Here is a 15991-nt window from a genome sequence, read left to right as displayed (position 1 = left end):
CGTTTCCTTTCTTTTCTATTCTTCGTTCCCTATTATCTCTCTTACCCTTTTTCTCGGTCAGGGAGATCACACATGCTGTAATGAGAGGTGAGGGGGTGGGTAGTCAGGGTGAATGAGGGAGAGAAGGGCGATGGTCAGGGTGAGGGAGGGAGGTGAACGTTACAACTGCTGTGCTACGCAAAGATTTACGCTACCCGTACAGCTGGGGTTGCAAGCGTCCACAACTGCTGGACGACTTCTGCTACACAATTACGCTCTGAATTGAATGGCGCACCGCTAGAATTGTGGTTGCTGGTTGCTGCTACTTGTTAGCCTGTGTTGGTGGTGTTTGTTGGAGTGTGGTGGCGGTGCATATTGGTTTGTAGTGAAGATACTTGTTGACTTGTGGTGGTGGGGCTTGTTAGATAATGTTTGTGGTTGTTGTTAGATTAGTGTTGATGTTTGTTAGTGCTAGACTGTGTGAGGGGCGGAAGGCAGCGCTGGCTTGAGAAACACAAGATATAGAACTACTGTTGAGTGAATCAGAGTCCAGGAGACAGAACTATAAAACAATTAATAAATTTCCAAGAAATTGAAAATGGTTTTTATATGCAAAAATACAGATTAAAAACCACATGCAGATGGAACTTCCTGCCTGGAGGGTATTCCGGGGGTCAACGCCCCCGCGGCACGGTCCATGACCAGGTCTCCCGGTGTATCAGAGCCTGATCAACCAGTCTGTTACTGCAACAGTTAGGTATCTTTATTGTGAAACGTTTCGCCTACACAGTAGGCTTCTTCAGTCAAGTACAGAAAAGTTGATAGAAGCAGAAGATACTTGAAGACGATGTAATCAGTCCATCACCCTTAAAGTTTTGAGGTGGTCAGTCCCTCAGTCTGGAGAAGAGCATTGTTCCATAGTATGAAACAATATGGAGAAGAAGTGACAGGATGGAGCTTTTATAGCGCCAGGAGGTGAGACGTAGGCCACTAGGAGAGGTAAGAACTCAGATGTTGAAAGGTTAGGTCCCTCTCAAACCCAGCCCCTCTCACTAGTGGAAGTTGTCGAAGTTGATTGCAGGTCTGTACCAAGATACCCTTGTGTTGCAGTGTCTGACAGATTGAACATTAAAATGGTATAAAATACCGACAGGTTGTTAGGTAAGACACATATGCAACAGTTAGGTATCTTTATTATGAAACGTTTCGCCTACACAGTAGGCTTCTTCAGTCAAGTACAGAAAAGTTGATAGAAGCAGAAGATACTTTAAGGGTGATGGACTGATTACATCGTCTTCAAGTATCTTCTGCTTCTATCAACTTTTCTGTACTTGACTGAAGAAGCCTACTGTGTAGGCGAAACGTTTCATAATAAAGATACCTAACTGTTGCATATGTGTCTTACCTAACAACCTGTCGGTATTTTATACCATTTTAATGTTCAGTCTGTTACTGTTGGCCGCACGTAGTCCAACAGATGAACCACAGCCCGGCTGATCGGGTACTGACTTTAGGTATCTGTTCAGCTCCCTCTTGAAGACAACCAGGGGTCTATTGGTAATTCCCCTTATTGCTGGTGGGAGGCTGTTGAACAGTCTTGGGCCCCGGACACTTACTGTGTTTTCCCTTGGTGTACTAATGGTGCTCCTACTTTTCACTGGGGGTATGTTGCATCGCCTGCCAAGTATTTTTGCTTTCATAGGGAGTGATTTCTGTGTGCAGATTAGGGACCAGTCCCTCTAGGATTTTCCAAGTGTAGATTATGATGTATCTCTCTCGCCTGCGCTCCAGTGAATACAAGTCAAGCACTTCCAAGCGTTCCCAGTAGTTAAGGTGTTTGATAGAACATATATGTGCAGTAAAGGTTCTCTGTACATTTTCTAGATCTGCAATTTCACCTGCCTTGCATGGAGATGTTAGTGTACAACAGTATTTCAGCCTAGAGAGAACAAGTGATTTAAAAAGGATCATCATTGGCTGAAGCCATAATATAACTCTTGTGTTCAGTGAGCTGGTAATTTTACTAAAGGTCAAAGATCTGAACGAATTTTTCATGAACGAGACTAAAGACCTTGTCAATATATCCAAAATTTTTGACATAACCCTAACCCCACTTGACTTCGAAAAAGTTATTGACATGTTCAGGCACTCTGAACCATGGAATTATAAACACTTACTCAGTATAATGTGATCCTTTATTGACAACGTTTCGCCCACCCAGTGGGCTTCATCAAGTCACAAACAGATCTGTTTGTGACTTGATAAAATCCACTGTGTGGACGAAACGTTGTCAATAAAGGATCACATTATACCGCTTAAGTGTTTATAATTCAATTGTGTCGGTATTTTATACCATTTATTTGCACTGTGAACCATGCCGAGACTCTGGGAACTCCGTGTTCATCAGGTTCATGGAACTCCCATATCACCTACCTGGAGAAGGAGCCTAAACACAGGGGTCTTCCCACTGTCATTAAAAACAATGGTTATATCCCCCACCCCACGAACATGACATAAAAGCAATAGCAAGAATTATAGTCTCGCATTATAAAAGCCCTTAAAAGGGTTTAAGAAAGCAAGATTGCTATCCACATGGATTCACAACAGTTGCATAGGTCTTTCATGCCTCTCTCAACTACTGGACCATTGGATGCACTGGAAGACAAACAAAATGCGAAGTTATATACATAATAAACTTTGTAAAAGCCTTTGACAGGTGCAACCATGGAGTAACTGCACAAAGAATGCGAGTAAAGGAGTAACTGGAAAAGTAGGAAGATGGATATTTAATTTCCTAACAAAGAGAACCCAGAGGCGCTGTACTCGTTTCATTTGTTCTTCTCATTCTCATGTCTGATCTGATATAAACTGAGACATAAACCAAGGCACCGTATCATCTTTTGTAGACAGCTGGGAACACCAGCACTGCCACCAGCTGAGAGCAGCAGCTACACTAACCACCTGCGGCAAATGTCAATACTTTCGTTGATCTTCGGAGAATAAATAGCAAAAATAAGGAGATAACTCTCAAACATTAATTTAGTTAGGAGTGACGTGAGAGGGAAGTGGAGAGGGAAGTGGTGGAGAGGGAAGTGGTGGAGAGGGAAGTGGTGGGGAGGGAAGTGGTGGGGAGGGAAGTGGTGGGGAGGGAAGTGGTGGGGAGGGAAGTTGGGGAGGGAAGTGGTGGAGAGGGAAGTGGTGGAGAGGGAAGTGGTGGGGAGGGAATTGTGGTAGTGGTGGGGAGGGAATTGTGGTAGTGGTGGGGAGGGAAGTGGTGGAGAGGGAAGTGGTGGAGAGGGAAGTGGTGGGGAGGGAAGTGGTGGAGAGGGAAGTGGTGGGGAGGGAAGTGGTGGAGAGGGAAGTGGTGGAGAGGGAAGTGGTTGAGAGGGAAGTGGTGGAGAGGGAAGTGGTGGAGAGGGAAGTGGTGAGGGAAGTGGTTGAGAGGGAAGTGGTGGAGAGGGAAGTGGTGGAGAGGGAAGTGGTGGAGAGGGAAGTGGAAGAGAAGGAAGTGGAAGAGAAGGAAGGGGTGGAGAGGGGAGTGGAAGAGAGGGAAGTGGAGAAGAGAAGGAAGTGGTGGAGAGGGAAGTGGTGGAGAGGGAAGTGGAAGAGAGGGAAGTGGTGGAGAGGGAAGTGTTTCTGTCTGTCTGTTTGTCTGTCTGTCTGTCTGTCTCTGTCTCTCTGCCTTTGTCTCTGTCTCTGTCTCTCTGTCTCTGTCTCTCTCTCTCTCTCTGTCTCTGTCTCTCTCTCTCTCTCTCTCTCTCTCTCTCTCTCTCTCTCTCTCTCTCTCTCTCTCTCTCTCTCTCTCTCTCTCTCTCTCTCTCTCTCTCTCTCTCTCTCTATACCTTGAACACCTAAGGTGTCTTGTTTAATTAAGTGTACTTGGCCGGCGGGTACCTTCCTCCCTCGCACCACACTGACAGATCCTCACTGGAGATGAAATCCTCCAGACAGCCAGGTGTTAGTTGGGCTGTAAATGGCGGAAGGAGGCATAGTTGAAAGCCCAGCCCATGTCTCTTCACACACACATACACTCACACAACTGACTCTTGTGGTTTATAAAGACGTCCGTTTAATCCACCACATAACCCCAGCCCAAATGCCAACCTCTTCCATCTCCACAACCCCTCCATAACACAGGCCAGGGAGTTTGTGAACCTCACGTGTATTACCTCGGTGCCACCCAGTCTACTGATACAGTGCCTGTGAGGAGCTTGTAAACAAAGAATGAGACCAACCCTGGAAGCTGCCAACTCGATGCCCCCCGACTGAGTTAAGCTCTTTCCTCTCCCCCCACTATTCTTCTCCTATTCCCTGGTCTTAACCTCACCCTCCCATGAGTCTTACCCGAGAGCGAGTGACTGACTCTTCTCAGCAAGCTGTTGTTTTTCACATACCTATGTGAATCAGACATCGCTGGCCACATATTCGTCACACACACTGCCTGAATGCCTCTATTTATGTGTGCAGGCCACACTTTGTGTGCTGGCCACACTTTATGTATGCAGGCCACACTTTATGTGTGCTGGCCACACTTTATGTATGCAGGCCACACTTTGTGTACCGACCACACTTTGTGTACCGACCACACTTTGTGTGCTGGCCACACTTTATGTATGCAGGCCACACTTTGTGTGCCGACCACACTTTGTTTGCATGCCACACTTTGTGTGCAGGCCACACTTTGTGTGCCGACCACACTTTGTGTGCAGGCCACACTTTATGTGTGCAGGCCACACTTTGTGTGCCGACCACACTTTGTGTGCATGCCACACTTTGTGTGCAGGCCACACTTTATGTGTGCAGGCCACACTTTGTGTGCCGACCACACTTTGTGTGCTGGCCACACTTTATGTATGCAGGCCACACTTTGTGTGCCGACCACACTTTGTTTGCAGGCCACACTTTATGTATGCAGGCCACACTTTGTGTGCCGACCACACTTTGTGTGCAGGCCACACTTTGTGTGCGGGCCACACTTTATGTGTGCAGGCCACACTTTGTGTGCAGGCCACACTTTATGCGTGCAGGCCACACTTTGTGTGCAGGCCACACTTTGTGTGCAGGCCACACTTTATGTGTGCAGGCCACACTTTATGTGTGCAGGCCACACTTTATGTGTGCAGGCCACACTTTAATCTTCAAGTGGTGATAAACAATCCCTCGAATAAAATGGAAATTTTACCTTGTGGCTCAAATACAATACGACTATACTGACTTAAGTACACACTAGTTACACACTTCATACACTGTAGTTTTGGAGTTTACGTACACTAGGTCACGGGTACAGGAATGTTATTCTACGTTAACGCTGTAATCAGCATTTTTAACCATTACAGCAATGTCTGGTCTGTAACCAGATGACGGAAAGTATTGTTAACTTCTAATATAGTTATGAAGAGGTGGGTTGGTAAGCCAGCGGAAGGCTTCGATCAGATGACCAAAGAGTTCAGTGACTGGTTATCATATGACTAAGACCCGCGTCAGGAGGCAATTGTCCTGTTTCTTGACCAATCTTACCTAACCAACCCAAACTTAATCTAACGTAACCTAATCTAAAACACCATTCACTTGAGGGAATTACCTGTAAGTGTGAGCTTAGTTGTCACACTAGCGAGGACAGTTGTCACACTAGCCAGGACAGTTGTTACACTAGCCAGGACAGTTGTTACACTAGCCAGGACAGTTGTTACACTAGCCAGGACAGTTGTTACAATATCAGAACAGTTGTTACACTAGCCAGGACAGTTGTTACACTAGCCAGGACAGTTGTTACACTAGCCAGGACAGTTGTTACACTAGCCAGGACAGTTGTTACACTAGCCAGGACAGTTGTTACAATATCAGAACAGTTGTTACACTAGCCAGGACAGTTGTTACACTAGCCAGGACAGTTGTTACACTAGCCAGGACAGTTGTTACAATATCAGAACAGTTGTTACACTAGCCAGGACAGTTGTTACACTAGCCAGGACAGTTGTTACACTAGCCAGGACAGTTGTTACAATATCAGAACAGTTGTTACACTAGCCAGGACAGTTGTTACACTAGCCAGGACAGTTGTTACACTAGCCAGGACAGTTGTTACACTAGCCAGGACAGTTGTCACACTAGCGAGGACAGTTGTTACACTAGCCAGGACAGTTGTTACACTAGCCAGGACAGTTGTTACAATATCAGAACAGTTGTTACACTAGCCAGGACAGTTGTTACAATATCAGAACAGTTGTTACACTAGCCAGGACAGTTGTTACACTAGCCAGGACAGTTGTTACACTAGCCAGGACAGTTGTTACACTAGCCAGGACAGTTGTTACAATATCAGAACAGTTGTTACACTAGCCAGGACAGTTGTTACACTAGCCAGGACAGTTGTTACACTAGCCAGGACAGTTGTTACAATATCAGAACAGTTGTTACACTAGCCAGGACAGTTGTTACACTAGCCAGGACAGTTGTTACACTAGCCAGGACAGTTGTTACACTAGCCAGGACAGTTGTTACACTAGCCAGGACAGTTGTTACAATATCAGAACAGTTGTTACACTAGCCAGGACAGTTGTTACACTAGCCAGGACAGTTGTTACACTAGCCAGGACAGTTGTTACAATATCAGAACAGTTGTTACACTAGCCAGGACAGTTGTTACACTAGCCAGGACAGTTGTTACACTAGCCAGGACAGTTGTTACACTAGCCAGGACAGTTGTTACACTAGCCAGGACAGTTGTTACACTAGCCAGGACAGTTGTTACACTAGCCAGGACAGTTGTTACACTAGCCAGGACAGTTGTTACAATATCAGAACAGTTGTTACACTAGCCAGGACAGTTGTTACACTAGCCAGGACAGTTGTTACACTAGCCAGGACAGTTGTTACACTAGCCAGGACAGTTGTTACACTAGCCAGGACAGTTGTTACAATATCAGAACAGTTGTTACACTAGCCAGGACAGTTGTTACACTAGCCAGGACAGTTGTTACACTAGCCAGGACAGTTGTTACAATATCAGAACAGGTGTCACACTAGCCAGGACAGTTGTCACACTAGCCAGGACAGTTGTTACAATATCAGAACAGTTGTTACACTAGCCAGGACAGCTGTTACAATATCAGAACAGTTGTCACACTAGCCAGGACAGTTGTTACAATATCAGAACAGTTGTTACACTAGCCAGGACAGTTGTTACAATATCAGAACAGTTGTTACACTAGCCAGGACAGTTGTTACACTAGCCAGGACAGTTGTTACACTAGCCAGGACAGTTGTTACAATATCAGAACAGTTGTTACACTAGCCAGGACAGTTGTTACACTAGCCAGGACAGTTGTTACACTAGCCAGGACAGTTGTTACAATATCAGAACAGTTGTTACACTAGCCAGGACAGTTGTTACACTAGCCAGGACAGTTGTTACACTAGCCAGGACAGTTGTTACACTAGCCAGGACAGTTGTCACACTAGCGAGGACAGTTGTTACACTAGCCAGGACAGTTGTTACACTAGCCAGGACAGTTGTTACACTAGCCAGGACAGTTGTTACACTAGCCAGGACAGTTGTTACACTAGCCAGGACAGTTGTTACAATATCAGAACAGTTGTTACACTAGCCAGGACAGTTGTTACACTAGCCAGGACAGTTGTTACACTAGCCAGGACAGTTGTTACACTAGCCAGGACAGTTGTTACAATATCAGAACAGTTGTTACACTAGCCAGGACAGTTGTTACAATATCAGAACAGTTGTTACACTAGCCAGGACAGTTGTTACACTAGCCAGGACAGTTGTTACACTAGCCAGGACAGTTGTTACACTAGCCAGGACAGTTGTTACAATATCAGAACAGTTGTTACACTAGCCAGGACAGTTGTTACAATATCAGAACAGTTGTTACACTAGCCAGGACAGTTGTTACAATATCAGAACAGTTGTTACACTAGCCAGGACAGTTGTTACACTAGCCAGGACAGTTGTTACACTAGCCAGGACAGTTGTTACAATATCAGAACAGTTGTTACACTAGCCAGGACAGTTGTTACAATATCAGAACAGGTGTCACACTAGCCAGGACAGTTGTTACAATATCAGAACAGGTGTCACACTAGCCAGGACAGTTGTTACACTAGCCAGGACAGTTGTTACAATATCAGAACAGTTGTTACACTAGCCAGGACAGTTGTTACAATATCAGAACAGTTGTTACACTAGCCAGGACAGTTGTTACAATATCAGAACAGGTGTCACACTAGCCAGGACAGTTGTTACAATATCAGAACAGGTGTCACACTAGCCAGGACAGTTGTTACAATATCAGAACAGTTGTTACACTAGCCAGGACAGTTGTTACACTAGCCAGGACAGTTGTTACAATATCAGAACAGTTGTTACACTAGCCAGGACAGTTGTTACACTAGCCAGGACAGTTGTTACACTAGCCAGGACAGTTGTTACACTAGCCAGGACAGTTGTTACAATATCAGAACAGTTGTTACACTAGCCAGGACAGTTGTTACACTAGCCAGGACAGTTGTTACACTAGCCAGGACAGTTGTCACACTAGCCAGGACAGTTGTTACAATATCAGAACAGTTGTTACACTAGCCAGGACAGCTGTTACAATATCAGAACAGTTGTCACACTAGCCAGGACAGTTGTTACAATATCAGAACAGTTGTTACACTAGCCAGGACAGCTGTTACAATATCAGAACAGTTGTCACACTAGCCAGGACAGTTGTTACAATATCAGAACAGTTGTTACACTAGCCAGGACAGTTGTTACAATATCAGAACAGTTGTTACACTAGCCAGGACAGTTGTTACACTAGCCAGGACAGTTGTTACACTAGCCAGGACAGTTGTTACACTAGCCAGGAAAGAGTTGCCTTCCGGACATAGCACGACGTACATTTAAATATACATACTCACTGGTGCTTCTTTTACAACTCACTCCTGATACAGCTCACTCCTGATACAGCTCACTCCTGATACAGCTCACTCCTGATACGACTCACTCCTGATACAGCTCACTCCTGATACAGCTCACTCCTGATACAGCTCACTCCTGATACAGCTCACTCCTGATACGACTCACTCCTGATACAGCTCACTCCTGATACAGCTCACTCCTGATACAGCTCACTCCTGATACAGCTCACTCCTGATACAGCTAACTCCTGATACAGCTAACTCCTGATACAGCTCACTCCTGATACAGCTCACTCCTGATACAGCTCACTCCTGATACAGCTCACTCCTGATACAGCTCACTCCTGATACAGCTCACTCCTGATACAGCTCACTCCTGATACAGCTCACTCCTGATACGACTCACTCCTTTTAAAGTTCACGTCCATTGCTTATACTTCAGTCACCACCAACGATCTTGCAAGGGGTCAATAAACCATATCTCTGCTTCATACTGAGGCCATCTTCAACATACTGCGTTCGTTGATGTTATCATGTGATGATATTGAGAGAGTTTCCCACGCATTCCTTCTTCAACTCGCGGATATAGTTGAGGAATTCTGCGTCAGCTCCCGCGGGAGGGTGTGGGAAGTTGATGAGCAGCTAGTCATTTCTTGATCAACTGGGCTGTGGTGTCTGTGTTGCGCTGCGTGCTGCTAGCACCAAGAACCTGACTGATGTGTGACATTAAGCTAGAGGACTGGTCTGGGTAGACTACAGGATGGTTCCTGGTGTCTTGATGGACAAGCATAGAAAGTTGTGGGATCACTGCTAAGTGTTAACTCAAACACGTGATGGGTGTGAGGGGCGGGAACTACACCCACATCTACCTGAGGGGTGGGTGTGAGGGGCGGGAACTACACCCACATCTACCTGAGGGGTGGGTGTGAGGGGCGGGAACTACTCCCACATCTACCTGAGGGGTGGGTGTGAGGGGCGGGAACTACACCAACATCTACCTGAGGGGTGGGTGTGAGGGGCGGGAACTACACCCACATCTACCTGAGGGGTGGGTGTGAGGGGCGGGAACTACACCCACATCTACCTGAGGGGTGGGTGTGAGGGGCGGGAACTACACCCACATCTACCTGAGGGGTGGGTGTGAGGGGCGGGAACTACACCCACATCTACCTGAGGGGTGGGTGTGAGGGGCGGGAACTACACCCACATCTACCTGAGGGGTGGGTGTGAGGGGCGGGAACTACACCCACATCTACCTGAGGGGTGGGTGTGAGGGGCGGGAACTACTCCCACATTTACCTTCTAACCCGTTGTGTCTGGTGAGTGGTGAGGTCCCAGCCTCCAGCATCACTGTGTTAAGTAAGGTGTAAATATATCCTGTTCCATGAGTGTGGATAAGGGAAGGTGAAACTACCTGCTGAAGGTGGTGCTTTATTTATCAGGAGAAATGGAAACATTTCACCTTGCCCGTTCGGGCTTGTGACCGAGGCCTTCTCCTGATCGCCCGGTCCACCCCGGAATATGGGGAGATGTGGTCTCTGTGTAAGTCTCTAAGTGAAATTACACACACACACACACACACACACACACACACACACACACACACACACACACACACACACACACACACACACACACACACACACACACACACACATGACATGACGGAAGGAATAGACTCTGAGGTGTCCCTGTTTGCAGATGACGTGAAGTTGATGAGAAGAATACACTCGATCGAAGACCAGGCAGAACTACAAAGGGATCTGGACAGGCTGCAGAACTGGTCCAGCAATTGGCTCCTGGAGTTCAATCCCACCAAGTGCAAAGTCATGAAGATTGGGGAAGGGCAAAGAAGGCCGCAGACGGAGTACAGTCTAGGGGGTCAGAGACTACAAACCTCACTCAAGGAAAAAGATCTTGGGGTGAGTATAACACCAGGCACATCTCCTGAAGCGCACATCAACCAAATAACTGCTGCAGCATATGGGCGCCTAGCAAACCTCAGAACAGCATTCCGACATCTTAATAAGGAATCGTTCAGGACCCTGTACACCGTATACGTTAGGCCCATATTGGAGTATGCGGCACCAGTTTGGAACCCACACCTAGCCAAGCACGTAAAGAAACTAGAGAAAGTGCAAAGGTTTGCAACAAGACTAGTCCCAGAGCTAAGAGGTATGTCCTACGAGGAGAGGTTAAGGGAAATCAACCTGACGACACTGGAGGACAGGAGAGATAGGGGGGACATGATAACAACATACAAAATACTGAGAGGAATTGACAAGGTGGACAAAGACAGGATGTTCCAGAGATTGGACACAGTAACAAGGGGACACAGTTGGAAGCTAAAGACACAGATGAATCACAGGGATGTTAGGAAGTATTTCTTCAGCCACAGAGTAGTCAGTAAGTGGAATAGTTTGGGAAGCGATGTAGTGGAGGCAGGATCCATACATAGCTTTAAGCAGAGGTATGATAAAGCTCACGGCTCAGGGAGAGTGACCTAGTAGCGATCAGTGAAGAGGCGGGGCCAGGAGCTCGGACTCGACCCCCGCAACCTCAACTAGGTGAGTACAACTAGGTGAGTACACATACCACCTGACATCATGTATATAGTGTTACAATATATTGTCACGTCTCGTACAAGCTTGTCACTTTGTGTTGTGACTCAATGTTAGTGAGTCATGCATGGTTGACTCAAGGCAGGTGGTTAGAAGGGGAGTGTGAAGGATGAAGACAAGGGTCTGGAGGATGAGGAGGGATAAGGGTGTGGAGGAGGGAGGCTGGAGGGAGAGAGGAAGGCTGGAGGGAGGGAGGAAGGCTGGAGGGAGGGAGGAAGGCTGGAGGGAGGGAGGAAGGCTGGAGGGAGGCTGGAGGGAGGGAGGAAGGCTGGAGGGAGGGAGGAAGGCTGGAGGGAGGGAGGAAGGCTGGAGGGAGGGAGGAAGGCTGGAGGGAGGGAGGAAGGCTGGAGGGAGGCTGGAGGGAGGGAGGAAGGCTGGAGGGAGGCTGGAGGGAGGGAGGAAGGCTGGAGGGAGGCTGGAGGGTTAAAGTAGAAGTTACGAAGACTTGCTCAACGTAATCCCAGTATTAATTTCCTTATGAGATCAGAGGAAAAAACTGATGCCACGACTGTATGTGTGTGTACTCACCTAGTCGTGGTTGCAGTGGTCGAGTCATAGCTCCTGGCCCCGCCTCTTCACTGGCCGCTATTGGGTCACTCTTCCTGCACCACGAACTTTATTATACCTCTGCTTAAACCTATGAATGTATCCTGCCTCCACTACATCGCTTCGTGAGTGTGTGTGTGTGTGTGTGTGTGTGTGTGTGTGTGTGTGTGTGTGTGTGTGTGTGTGTGTGTGTGTGTGTGTGTGTGTGTGTGTGTGTGTGTGTGTGTGTGTGTTTGTGTGTGTGTGTGTGTGTGTGTGTGTTTGTGTGTGTGTGTGTGTGTGTGTGTGTGTGTGTGTGTGTGTGTGTGTGTGTGTGTGTGTGTTTGTACTCACCTAGTTGTACTCACCTAGTTGAGGTTGCGGGGGTCGAGTCCGAGCTCCTGGCCCCGCCTCTTCACTGATCGCTACTAGGTCACTCTCCCTGAGCCGTGAGCTTTATCATACCTCTGCTTAAAGCTATGTATGGATCCTGCCTCCACTACATCGCTTCCCAAACTATTCCACTTACTGACTACTCTGTGGCTGAAGAAATACTTCCTAACATCCCTGTGATTCATCTGTGTCTTCAGCTTCCAACTGTGTCCCCTTGTTACTGTGTCCAATCTCTGGAACATCCTGTCTTTGTCCACCTTGTCAATTCCTCTCAGTATTTTGTATGTTGTTATCATGTCCCCCCTATCTCTCCTGTCCTCCAGTGTCGTCAGGTTGATTTCCCTTAACCTCTCCTCGTAGAACATACCTCTTAGCTCTGGGACTAGTCTTGTTGCAAACCTTTGCACTTTCTCTAGTTTCTTTACGTGCTTGGCTAGGTGTGGGTTCCAAACTGGTGCCGCATACTCCAATATGGGCCTAACGTATACGGTGTACAGGGTCCTGAACGATTCCTTATTAAGATGTCGGAATGCTGTTCTGAGGTTTGCTAGGCGCCCATATGCTGCAGCAGTTATTTGGTTGATGTGCGCTTCAGGAGATGTGCCTGGTGTTATACTCACCCCAAGATCTTTTTCCTTGAGTGAGGTTTGTAGTCTCTGACCCCCTAGACTGTACTCCGTCTGCGGCCTTCTTTGCCCTTCCCCAATCTTCATGACTTTGCACTTGGTGGGATTGAACTCCAGGAGCCAATTGCTGGACCAGTTCTGCAGCCTGTCCAGATCCCTTTGTAGTTCTGCCTGGTCTTCGATCGAGTGTATTCTTCTCATCAACTTCACGTCATCTGCAAACAGGGACACCTCAGAGTCTATTCCTTCCGTCATGTCGTTCACAAATACCAGAAACAGCACTGGTCCTAGGACTGACCCCTGCGGGACCCCGCTGGTCACAGGTGCCCACTCTGACACCTCGCCACGTGTGTGTGTGTGTGTGTGTGTGTGTGTGTGTGTGTGTGTGTGTGTATGTGTGTGTGTGTGTGTGTGTGTGTGTGTGTGTGTTTGTGTGTGTGTGTGTGTGTGTGTGTGTGTGTGTGTGTGTGTGTTTGTGTGTGTGTGTGTGTGTGTGTGTGTGTGTGTGTGTGTGTGTGTGTGTGTGTGTGTATGTGTGTGTGTGTGTGTGTGTGTGTGTGTGTGTGTGTATGTGTGTGTGTGTGTGTGTGTGTGTGTGTGTGTGTGTGTTTGTGTGTGTGTGTGTGTGTGTGTGTTTGTGTGTGTGTGTGTGTGTGTGTGTGTGTGTTTGTGTGTGTGTGTGTGTGTGTGTGTGTGTGTGTGTGTGTGTGTTTGTGTGTGTGTGTGTGTGTGTGTGTGTGTGTGTGTGTGTGTGTGTGTGTGTGTGTGTTTGTGTGTGTGTGTGTGTGTGTGTGTGTGTGTGTGTGTGTGTGTGTGTGTGTGTGTGTATGTGTGTGTGTGTGTGTGTGTGTGTGTGTGTGTGTGTGTGTGTGTGTGTGTGTGTGTGTGTGTGTGTGTATGTGTGTGTGTGTGTGTGTACATGGAGTCTTACTTGGTCACCTGACTGGTAAGGTTGCACTTGCTGAGACTGAGTGAGAATGTCGGTCCTGAAGAGTATTCACGATATCTAACAAACTCTTGGAGCTGTAACCTGACACTGGTCCTCCATGGACTGGAACATCGTCTTAACTTTTCTCTTAACTTCTCTCAGTTTTCTCTGGTTGATAAACAGCCTGGTTGATCAAGCCATCCACCCGTTCTCATGTCCTCTCGCTAACCACATCCAGTGATGCTCAACCTGGCATCTTCATGCAGTGCCATTATGTCCACCATAAATATGTCCACCATAATTCAACCATGGAATGGAAAATAGTCAAGTTTGACCTTAGGTTTTGAAAAAAAGTATATCCAATTCCTCAGATCAAAAGCCCTACAGCAGCATCAGAGTGAGACATTACAGTGACCTGGGGATCAAGAGAGTTATACACAAAGATATATAAAGCAGGATGCCACTACAAATGTGCCAGTGGCACGAGCCATGACAACACGGCTGGTGCCATTGCTTTCGCTGGTAAAGCACTCTGCTCATAACCGAAGAAGCCAGGGTGAAATCCTGGGCAAGGCGGAAGGAAAGGTTAAGTCTGTGTTACCCAGCAGGTTATAGACGGTTGTATGGCTTTCTGAGGGAGAGAAACTGTCTTACAAGCACAATACTGCTTGATTATCCTGGGTTATTAACCCTCTGATCTTATCCTGGGTTATTAACTCTCCTAAGTTATCCTGGGTTATTAACCCTCTGATCTTATCCTGGGTTATTAACTCTCCTAAGTTATCCTGGGTTATTAACCCTCTGATCTTATCCTGGGTTATTAACTCCTGAGTTATCCTGGGTTATTAACTCTCCTGAGTTATCCTGGGTTATTAACCCTTTGACCTTATCCTGGATTATTAACTCTCCTAAGCTATCCTGGGTTATTAACCCTCCGGGGTTATCCTGGGTTATTAATAGTTTCAATTAGAGGAAGTACTGCGGTATAACAAACTACACTGTAACATAACTACACTGTAACAAACTACACTGTAACATAACTACACAGTAACAAACTACACTGTAACATAACTACACAGTAACAAACTACACTGTAACATAACTACACAGTAACAAACTACACTGTAACATAACTACACAGTAACAAACTACACTGTAACATAACTACACAGTAACAAACTACACTGTAACATAACTGCACAGTAACAAACCACTGTAACATAACTACACAGTAACAAACTACACTGTAACATAACTACACAGTAACAAACTACACTGTAACATAACTGCACAGTAACAAACCACTGTAACATAACTACACAGTAACAAACTACACTGTAACATAACTACACAGTAACAAACTACACTGTAACATAACTACACAGTAACAAACTACACTGTAACATAACTGCACAGTAACAAACCACTGTAACATAACTACACAGTAACAAACTACACTGTAACATAACTACACAGTAACAAACTACACTGTAACATAACTGCACAGTAACAAACCACTGTAACATAACTACACAGTAACAAACTACACTGTAACATAACTACACAGTAACAAACTACACTGTAACATAACTACACAGTAACAAACTACACTGTAACATAACTACACAGTAACAAACCACTGTAACATAACTACACTGTAACAAACTACACTATAACATTACACAGTAACAAACTACACTGTAACGTAACTACACAGTAACAAACTACACAGTAACAAACTACACTGTAACATAACTACACAGTAACAAACTACACTGTAACATAACTGCACAGTAACAAACCACTGTAACATAACTACACAGTAACAAACTACACTGTAACATAACTACACAGTAACAAACTACACTGTAACATAACTGCACAGTAACAAACCACTGTAACATAACTACACAGTAACAAACTACACTGTAACATAACTACACAGTAACAAACTACACTGTAACATAACTACACAGTAACAAACTACACTGTAA

At 46.2% G+C, this 15991-nt stretch overlaps 1 protein-coding gene across 1 annotated transcript in view; it reads right to left on the bottom strand.

Moving 5' to 3' along the window:
- The window catches only part of LOC128695265 (discoidin domain-containing receptor tyrosine kinase B), a 430413-nt gene that overhangs the window by 219553 nt on the left and 194869 nt on the right, over positions 1–15991 (bottom strand). The window lies entirely within an intron of this gene.

The sequence above is a fragment of the Cherax quadricarinatus genome, chromosome 50 (assembly GCF_038502225.1).
Source record: "Cherax quadricarinatus isolate ZL_2023a chromosome 50, ASM3850222v1, whole genome shotgun sequence".
Classification (NCBI taxonomy): domain Eukaryota; kingdom Metazoa; phylum Arthropoda; class Malacostraca; order Decapoda; family Parastacidae; genus Cherax; species Cherax quadricarinatus.
Note: the sequence above shows the minus strand (reverse complement) of the source record. Positions and strands in the feature narration are given on the sequence as shown.